Source organism: Octopus bimaculoides, chromosome 9 (genome assembly GCF_046866305.1).
Source record: "Octopus bimaculoides isolate indiv1 chromosome 9, ASM4686630v1, whole genome shotgun sequence".
Classification (NCBI taxonomy): Eukaryota; Metazoa; Mollusca; class Cephalopoda; order Octopoda; family Octopodidae; genus Octopus; species Octopus bimaculoides.
The window spans coordinates 62,188,933-62,198,932 of record NC_142936.1 but is presented as its reverse complement, the minus strand read 5'-3'; the positions used below and the strand labels follow the sequence as shown (position 1 = coordinate 62,198,932).

Here is a 10,000-nt window from a genome sequence, read left to right as displayed (position 1 = left end):
CACAGATTGCAGTTTCCGTTTGTTAGGTGTCTTTCGAACACACGATGAACGGAAACTGCAAATTCATGAGATTTTAGCTCTAAATATATCTTCTCCCATTTTGCATCAAATTAGCTCAAATGCATGCTAATTCATGCAACTATTCAACTATGCTTTCAAAGAAACACGTGCGCAAAGGTACGTTTACACATACAAACACACACACACACACACACACACACACACACATATATATATATATATGTGTGTGTGCATATATGCATATATATATGTACATACAAGCATATATATATGTGTGTGTGTGTGTGTGTGTGTGTGTGTATGTATATGTATATACAAAATGTAAACATGAAATACGAAATACGAAAACAAGTTAAATACGAAGACAAACTTGGGTATCCAAATCTAAACAAGAGAAACAAATGGAAAAGAAGACCAGTAACATAAAGAACGGCCCTTCATCAGTCGTCGGCTTTCCATCTACTCCTCACCTCTTGTCGTTTGGATACCCAAGTTTGTCATCGTAGTTCTCGTTGTTTTCCTATTTCGTATTTTATGTTGCTTACGTTTCGTGCCATCCTGTACCCATTTATGCATTATATATATATATATATATATATATATATATATATATATATATACGGCAAATAAGAAAATGGAGAGGATACAAAAACGACTTACATCAGCCGGTAGACATTCTAGTATGTCTATTTATTCAAATGTATAAACATGGATTGAGCTATTTAACGATAGTACAAAAGTGAACAGCTGAATTTAGGATAGGAAGGGAGAGTCTCGAAAGTGACCCAATGTTCTGATGTCCATGTAATAACCGTGTATTACATATACATGTACTAATATTACAGAAAATAGCAAAAGATCAGATTGTCACTACTTACTAGTTCCTTACGACTGTTTCTGCCAAGAGGCAACGAAATCCTCCATGCCATCTCCATCTCTATAGTGTTCTGTAGTGATGGGCAGATAAAGTTTGGATGATGAATGTGCCTCTAGGCTTCTTCACAGTGTCTAAATGGTTGCGAGGGCTAATACATATAAAAACAGGAAACAATAGGTACAGTGTGTTTGTCTTTTCTTTAAAAGGGGCAGAAAAAGAATATGAGCAAGAATAAAAACAAACATGAGGGTGTGGCTGAAGTACAACTTAGTAAAATTGTTTGGGTATAGCAAGGTGAAATAAGCTACAGACTTCCCGTGATGTATTCCAAGAGCCATGTTATTTCGTCCAATTGAAAATAGGTGTATATAGTCATTCTCAGGAGTTTTTTCAGGAAAGGTGAATTTAGGCGGTTTTTGTATGTATTAGCCCTCCCAACCACTTAGACCCTCTGAAGAAGACTAGAGGCACATTCATCATCCAAACTTTATCTGCCCATGGGTACAGAACACTGAAGAGATGGAAATGGCATGAAGGATTTCGTTGCCCCTTGGCAGAAACGGCCGTAAGGAACTAATACCTAGTGACTTTCTGATCTTTGGTCATTTACTGTAATATTAGTACATGTTTATGTAATTCATGGTCATTACATGTGTATGTATTCTTTTAATACGTTCTAATGCATTGGAATAAATAAACATACTAGATTGTCTACCGGCGGATGTATGTCGTTTTTGCATCCTCTCCATTTTCTTATTTGCCATATAAATAAAGGGTAAACCATTTGTTACCCCACCCATATATAACACTCAATTGCGAGATTGCCACGGAATAACTCGCACTTGGGTATGAATAATTGTGTACAATACCAGCAGTATATTGGATAAGTATTAAACTTTAGTTGGTTGGTTTCCCAACCTCTAACTCACACAGAAATATATATGTGTGTGTGTATATATATATATATATATATATATATATAGATAGATATATATATAATTTATATTATTATATGACTGAACTCCATGCATCCATTTCCAAGTAAGTTTATATATATGTGCATATATGTGTGTGTGTCTGTCTGTTTCTGTGTATGTTTGTCTATGAGAGTGTGTGTGTGTGTGTGTGTGTGTGTGTGTGTGTGTGTGTGTGCGTGCGTGTGTGTGTGTGTTCATCATGAATATTTATCTATTGCAATGATAGTTAATTAAAAATGTTCGATTTTCTTAAATGTCAATGTTCTCATTATTGTCTGTCACCTTAATCACACAGCCTATTTTGCAATAACTTGAAGACGGAGAAAGCCACCTCCCATTCCAGGTCAAATAAACATGGATTGAGCTATTTAACGATAGTACAAAAGTGAACAGCTGAATTTAGGATAGGAAGGGAGAGTCTCGAAAGTGACCCAATATTCTGATGTCCAACACCTGCCACCACATAGAAAAATATTTATCATGTTCAATGGATGACACGCGATTGGCAATAAATCAAATAGCCAAGGCGATTGCAATTTCTTGTGGACTACTTGAGAATATTCTTCACAATGGACTTGGCAAAACAAAGGTTTCTTTTAGGTGGGTGTCACGTCTTCTGACACCTAATGAAGATTGCACCAAGCTGATCACAATGTTTGAGGCAGATCCAGCTGGTTTGGGTGAGCTTTTCGGAAACGAGGATAGAGCCAGAGAGAAAGAAATAATTTATGCAGTGGAAACACCTCTTCTCACCTACTCTTAAAGAAGGCCAAAGTTGTTTGATCTGCATAGAAGTTGATGGCCTTAGTTTTTTGGGAGGCAAAATGCATTGTGCTTATCTTCAACAGGGTCACACTATCAATGGAAAGTACTATGCGTAATTGCTGAGACAGCTACAAAAGTTCAAGGCCAAACGCGCAGGAAAACTTACGAGTCTTGTTTCTTCAGGACGATGTTCCAGCACACAAATCCTTGGTTTCAATAACTGATATGCCTGACTGTAGTTTTTAAATGGCCCCAACTGCGTATCATCTTTTCCCCAACATGAAAGAGCACTTGGCTGGGAAACACTATCGCAGGGGTGATGTCATATTTCCTGTTGATGGCATTTCGAGCAATAGGATTAAAGCTCATTTTTAATGGGATCCAAGCACTGTAACACCGAAGGAAGGTATTTGTGGACCGCAAGGAGAACTATGGGGAAAAAATCTCATTGGATCACATTCCATGAGAATATCTTGGTCATCTTTTGAAGTTTTAAGTTGACTGTCATATCTATTAATAAGTGCACCTGTATATCTTCAACACATTTGCTTCTAATCAGCCTTTCCAAAGATTAGCGTCATAATTCAGTTTATCAGGTCAATCCATGGGCCACATTTCTATTTCTGCAGGCGCTAAATAAAGAATTCTGAGAAAACTTACTTTGTGCTGAAACGTTTCGACTTTAGGCATTAATTTAAATAGTTTTCACCTTATCAAAATCTCACTATTTAATATATTGCAGTTTGACAATTTGTTTCAGATGTTTGTGTCCTCCTCTCCCCTGACCTGAAACGATCCTTCTTCAGTTTTCAAATTTACTGGATATTCTCTACTTTATCTCGCCCGCTCAACGGTTCTCGTAATGGTCTTCACTCTTATTATTCTCCATTTTATTCTTCATTATTTTTTTCTAATTCAACTTCGTTCTCTGTACATCTCGCCATTTCTCCTCTCTCTCTCTGTCTTTCTCTCTCTCTCTCTCTCTCTCTCTCTCTCTCTCTCTCTCTCTCTCTCTCTCTCTCTATCTCTCTCTCTCTTTCTCTCTCTTTCTATCTCTCTCTTCAATACATGTATTCAGTACTTTCTGGAATATCACTTCTCGACTAATGTTATAACTTGAAACGATACATCTTTTTTTTTTCTCTTATGCACAGCAACTCAATTTATGATGCATTGAACTGTTTATTCTCATTATTTATCGATATAAACCATCAGTAGTTCTTGCGGGTCCTACTGTTTACTGAATTAATATTAAAGAAGTCTTTCATTTCCATGCCCACCTACATAGCAGATTGACCTGTCACTCTGAAAATTGTTTCATGACTTGATAAACATATATGCTGAGCAATATACAATGACATGCATTTATAATTATTATTCAATCTGCGTCATTACGTAAACTATTGACGTGAGAATTGTGAAGGGTGTGCTGATATGGTAAGCAGCAGCACTAAACCACCAGGTTCATTAAAGTTTAATTATGAAGATGAGAATTCTAAAATTCAGCCGCTGTAGTGAGGTAGAATATATAAGATCTATTTACAAATGATTAACGTTTCATTTTGGGTGATATGTGTCTCATTTTTATAACGGAGGTGTAAGTTGATTTACATCTTACTGAGCAGCAATAAATTGTGCATTAACTAGATTGTCTATGTAGATACGATTAAAGTACGTAAGTGCTGATTTTCATACCAAAGGGATATCTCTTAATATTGAGATAAGGATAGATTATTGGAGATAAAGTAGTTTTCAAGATATATCTGTCGTATAAATACTTCATGAGCCTTAGACAATTTATGTTAAACGCCTGTTAGAGAGACTATCATTCGTGGTATTTACTAGGGTGGATGACAATTAAATAAATGCTGAACAATGGACAACATTATTATTGGTAGGAAGGTGTGTGTGCGTGTGTGTGTGTGAGTGTGTGTGCGTGAGTGTGTGTGTGTGTGTGTATGTGTGTGTAACAATCAGTTATATAATACATAGATCTATGAAAACAGCATTGGTTATCAGTGGCACATGATGCTGCAATAGCTTTCAGTACATGACCAAGGCGCCTGGTGTAACCATTCGTGCTAGTGTCTTTATATCTAAGAAAAATATTCTTTATAAAAAAGAAAAACAATAAAATTAAAATATTGCATTCTTGCATTTTCTGGATTATGAGATGATCTGATTCAGAAATTTTCTACTGAACCAATTCCTACATATATGTTAGTGATATCAAATTCTATTCTGACTCCATGTCATATTCTTGTCATTTGTTCACTTTGCGCTAATAAATCTTACACTTTAACTATAGAGATTAGAAAGAATCTGCCTGTATTTCCTTTTTGAGTATCATATTAATGAGTTAATTTTTTTTAAAGAAGCTGGAAATATTTATCTCGGTGACATACTATGACATGTAGCTGAATGTTGATTGATCACTGCAACAGATACAGCCGCCATATTGTCATTTTAGATAAGTATTAACAAATTTAGCAACGCTATATTGAGAAATCAATTTACTATTCATTTATCTTTGGCGAGTATCGTCGAGCAAACGATACGTCTGCGCAAACCGCATCGCAGTTTCTATTTTCAGTTAATGGCATTTTACGTTATTTTCCATTAATGCCTTAGAAGCTAGTCAAACTATCTGTAGAAATAGATACCTGCCATCCACCCAAACTCCCCCACCTAATAAAATGTAAGGTCGTTGGGTTTAGTCAGACGCTGAAACTATTTACTTAACTCATGTAATTGAGTAACTGATACAATGAGGTATATGCGCATGAATATTTACATACATACATTCGTACACACATGCTCTCACACACTCGCGCGCACACACACACACGCACACACGGGCATATATGTATATATGTATATATATATATATATATATATATATATATATATATATATATATATATATATATATATATATATATATATATATATGTAGGTAGATATATATATATATATATATATATATATATATATATATATATACGTACACGTATAAGTGTGTATGCATATGTGTGTACGAATACATTGGTATACGTAGAAATGCATATACTTTTTATATACGAGCTCTCCATCACACATTTATATAGGCATCACACATTTCCATGACCTTATATGATGTACGCAAACTTGTAAGCCCATTACACATATAAAAGTAATCAAACAGAATACAAGGGAAATGATAATCAATAAGCTGTTCCACATCATATAAATACTTGTTTGTCTACTCCAATAATTCATGCAAGCTCACACGATTCATCTAAGAGGGCGACGAACGCAAACGTCCCATGCAATAGGCTTTAAAATTGTTAAGAGATATACCCCTCGCAGCATTATGCCAATGTTAACTTCATGAACCCACAAAAAGAGAGAGAGAGAGAGAGAGAGAGAGAGAGTGAGAGAGAGAGAGTGTGTATGTGTGTGTGTGTGTGCGTGCGTGTGTGTGTGTGTGTACAAACACACACACACGCACACACACACACTCATATATATATATATATATATATATATATATATATATATATATATATATATATATCATAGGAAGATGAGCTGTATCAATCCACAATGCAATTTTTTTCAAAATCAGGACTTCACCTCAATGCAACATTTAGAGAAGTCATTCCTCAATTCATTATAAGAAGTCAATACTTGCTGATATCGCACCCATACATACCTTCTGTACAGGAGTAATCAAAATGGTACACTTCCTTGACAAAAACCAGTAAAACAAATTTAATCATATTTGTCATGCCTGTATTATATTGTAGATCTCCCAAAGTTTTGAATCACTTCCACAATAATGAAAATTATTTCGGCTAGAATCTGGAATCTATTTAACTCCAAGAAGATGTATATGAATCCCTTCTATTCCAGGGACGCACCTTATATATTTCTTCAGAATATTGTTTTAGTCTAGCGATTAATCGAAACACTGAACTCAAATGTTTCTGTATGTTTGTTACTTGTTTCCGTCTAATAAAATACAGTATAATGTATAAGATCAATCGTATATATTTACCTACATAACTGAATTAGCTCCAGAATATGCACTGTCTCCCAATTAGCATCCACATCACATCTTTGAATCATTTTCCGTAATTTCCCACATTTTCTCCCTTGTTATCTTACATAGTAACTATTAGGATTTCCAATTCATCTAAGGTTAACAGTTTTATAGATAAGAAACAAGCGATGGAATCAGTTCTCCTCACAAATATAATTATTGTTGATATGTGTTTGTAAATATGTATGTATGTACATGTACTTACATACTTAGATACAGACACTATTCACTCTCCCATAACCCATCCAAACACATATATACCTATAACTCTCTCCGAAACCACCCTCTTCACCGGCACCCATCATCGACCCTATCATCTCACCGATTCCTTCATCTGCACTTCTAGCAATGTCATCTACTAATTCTCCTGTTCTCTCTGCCCTTCTCTATACATCGGGCAAACGGGACGCCGCTTGGCTGACCGGTTCGCGGAACGCCTCCGAGACATCTGATTCGGCAATGACATCCCTTGCTTTCCCCACTCTCACCTCACCCATATCCCAACACCACCACACCACACAACACACCAACACACCACACATCACCATTCCTCACAACACCACATCACATCACACCACCACGCACACATTAGCACTGACCACTTCCCAGCACCCACCATCATCCACACACCTGCACTTGCACACACGCACACAAGGGCACCAGCCCTCTTCCACACGCACATACAGGCTCTCTTATACGCTCACCTTCGTTTTGGGATCACCACCACTTTATTATCTCCCCTTCTTCCTAGCTCTTCTGTGTGACCCCTCAGTTCGGTATTCGGCATGATGGATCACTAGCCACGACACATTCTTTATTTTCTCTCCCTGTTTCGTTCTATGTTCCTTTGTGTGGAAGACTGTAGTCTCGAATCTTTAAAGACTTTTTCACTTCACGGGCGTTAAACTTTTACATCTGTTTGTTGTCTACACCGCCTGCCTTCGTCTTTTGGTATTTTTAGTGAATTCTCCCTATATATATATATATATATATATATATATATATATATATATATATATATATATATATATATATATATATATTTATATATATATATATATATATATATATATATATATATATATATATATATATACCAGCAGATAAATGTGAAACAAGGTGGAAAACTTGTACTCGAATACTAGAGGCAGAGAAATATGCATTATTAATAAAGCTACAAAGACATAAAAGAAACAGACAGACAGTTAGATAGATAGATAGATAGATAGATAGATAGATAGATAGATAGATAGATAGATAGATAGATAGATAGATAGATAGATAGATAGATAGATAGATAAACAATAGCTTAAGATTGTTTTTAAACCACGTACTGTTTTCGTCGTTCTCTAATACTGGTTCTGTCGCTAATGTGGTGCATGGTCCTACGCAGGACTGCCATCTTACGTTGGCAAATAGATTTTACTATGAAGCTTATTAACTACTTACATCTCATTCGAAGATTTAAAACTAGCTATTTTAAACGTTACGACATCAACGACTGTCTGTTACCTCTATATTTATATTCTGTGAGTAGGGTCGAGTAAGATATCTCTAGCCGGCGGTTTTCCAAAACGGTGGACGAGGAATTACCATTGATCTGTTGATGCTACTAGTGGCTTGGAGGGATTAGTACGCTCCCTTGCTCACAGTATACTTCAGACACTGGTCGTGCTGGAAAATATGTTTTCCTGAGGTTAAGACCGCCACCTTACGTTCACAAATAGATTTTACTTTATATAGATGATAATGATTATATATATATATATATATACGATGATATGTGTATATATATGTGTGTGTGTGTGTGTGTGTGTGTGTGTGTGTGTGCGTGTGCGTGCGCGCGCGTTGTGTGTGTGCGTGTGTGTTTAGCAATATGTGTGCGTATATATGTATATATATATACATATATACATATTCCTATATGCATATATATGCACGCATTTACTTGTATATCGATATGAATGTGAATGTGTGTATAGATATGCTTGTAGGAATATTCTTTTCTACTCTAGGTACAAGGCCCGAAATTTTGGGGGAGCGGGCCAGTCGATTACATCGACCCCAGTACGAAACTGGTATTTAATTTATCGACCCCGAAAGGATGAAAGATAAAGTCGATCTCGGCGGAGTTTGAACTCAGAACGTAAAGACAGATGAAATACTGCTAAGCATTTCGCCCGACGTGCTAATGTTTCTACTAGTTTGCCGCCTTGTGCATGTAGGAATATTTCCAACTGACACCCGGACATCTTTTAATAGTCATTTGCATGTAAATGTTCTAACATATTCATAGCTGTGCGCTTGTGTGCTTGTGTGCGCGTTCGTGTACATTTTTACGGTTGCGATTTCTCTTTCAATTGATATAGTATTCTCCACGATGCGTAAATGTATCAATATCTATTTCAAACATCTGGTCGAAAGAAATGAAAATTTACAATTTATAAGGAGAACATTTGAAGCATGCAAACGTAAATCGTACAGAAAAATGACATTGATTTATGTAATACATTATTAAACATAATTATGCTTTTATGCGGCATTATTCATGATAATAGATAAATAGTATTCAATGTAAATCAAAATATGCCAAACAATTGGTTAAAAACTTTCAATAAATATGCACTTACATAATTCCACAAGTGTATCGGGGTGAGTTTCAGGTATATATTAAATAATAACTGCAAAAAAAAAAGAGAAAAGAAATACAAACGTAAGTAATTCGTAAGATTATAACGTTTAGCTCAAAAGAAAGGAAGAGAGAGAGAGATGGACAGGGGAGGCAGTAATATTGAGAGAAAGTGTATGAGAGAGATAGCAAGAGGAAGAGAGAGAGGGAGAGAGAGAGAGAGAGAGAGAGAGAGAGGGAGAGAGAGAAAGAGAGAGAGAGAGATAGAGAGAGAGAGGCACATTGCGTTTGTATTGTCAGAGTAGAGAAACCTCGACAGAAAGAAAAAATAGATATAAACAAACAGCTGAACTGAAATAAAGTGAACTTTGTTACTGAATATTATAGTAATGATAGTAGTAGTAGTGGTGGTGTGTTAATCGTGGACGGTATTTTTTGTATTGAACTAAATCTATAGTATTCTATGTGTTCGTTCACACTTTTCACCTTAGCTTGTTAGAGAGGAGGCGGGATTGGAGTGAGGGAGAGGAAGAGGGAATATGAGAGTGAGTGGGAAAGCAGGTAGCCAGCCGATACATTATATTATGATACATGTGTTTAGTGAAAGTGAGAAGGGAAGAGAAAAAGGAAAATATTGAGTGCTTAAT

At 35.9% G+C, this 10,000-nt stretch overlaps 1 protein-coding gene across 10 annotated transcripts in view; it reads right to left on the bottom strand.

The window, feature by feature from the left end:
- The window catches only part of LOC106873250 (5-hydroxytryptamine receptor), a 538,573-nt gene that overhangs the window by 170,676 nt on the left and 357,897 nt on the right, over positions 1-10,000 (bottom strand). For all 10 annotated transcript variants that reach the window (XM_089357602.1, XM_089357605.1, XM_089357600.1 and 7 more), the window contains one exon: positions 9,355-9,405. The gene's annotated coding sequence lies outside the window, so the exon portion shown is untranslated. The remainder of the gene's footprint in view (positions 1-9,354; positions 9,406-10,000) is intronic.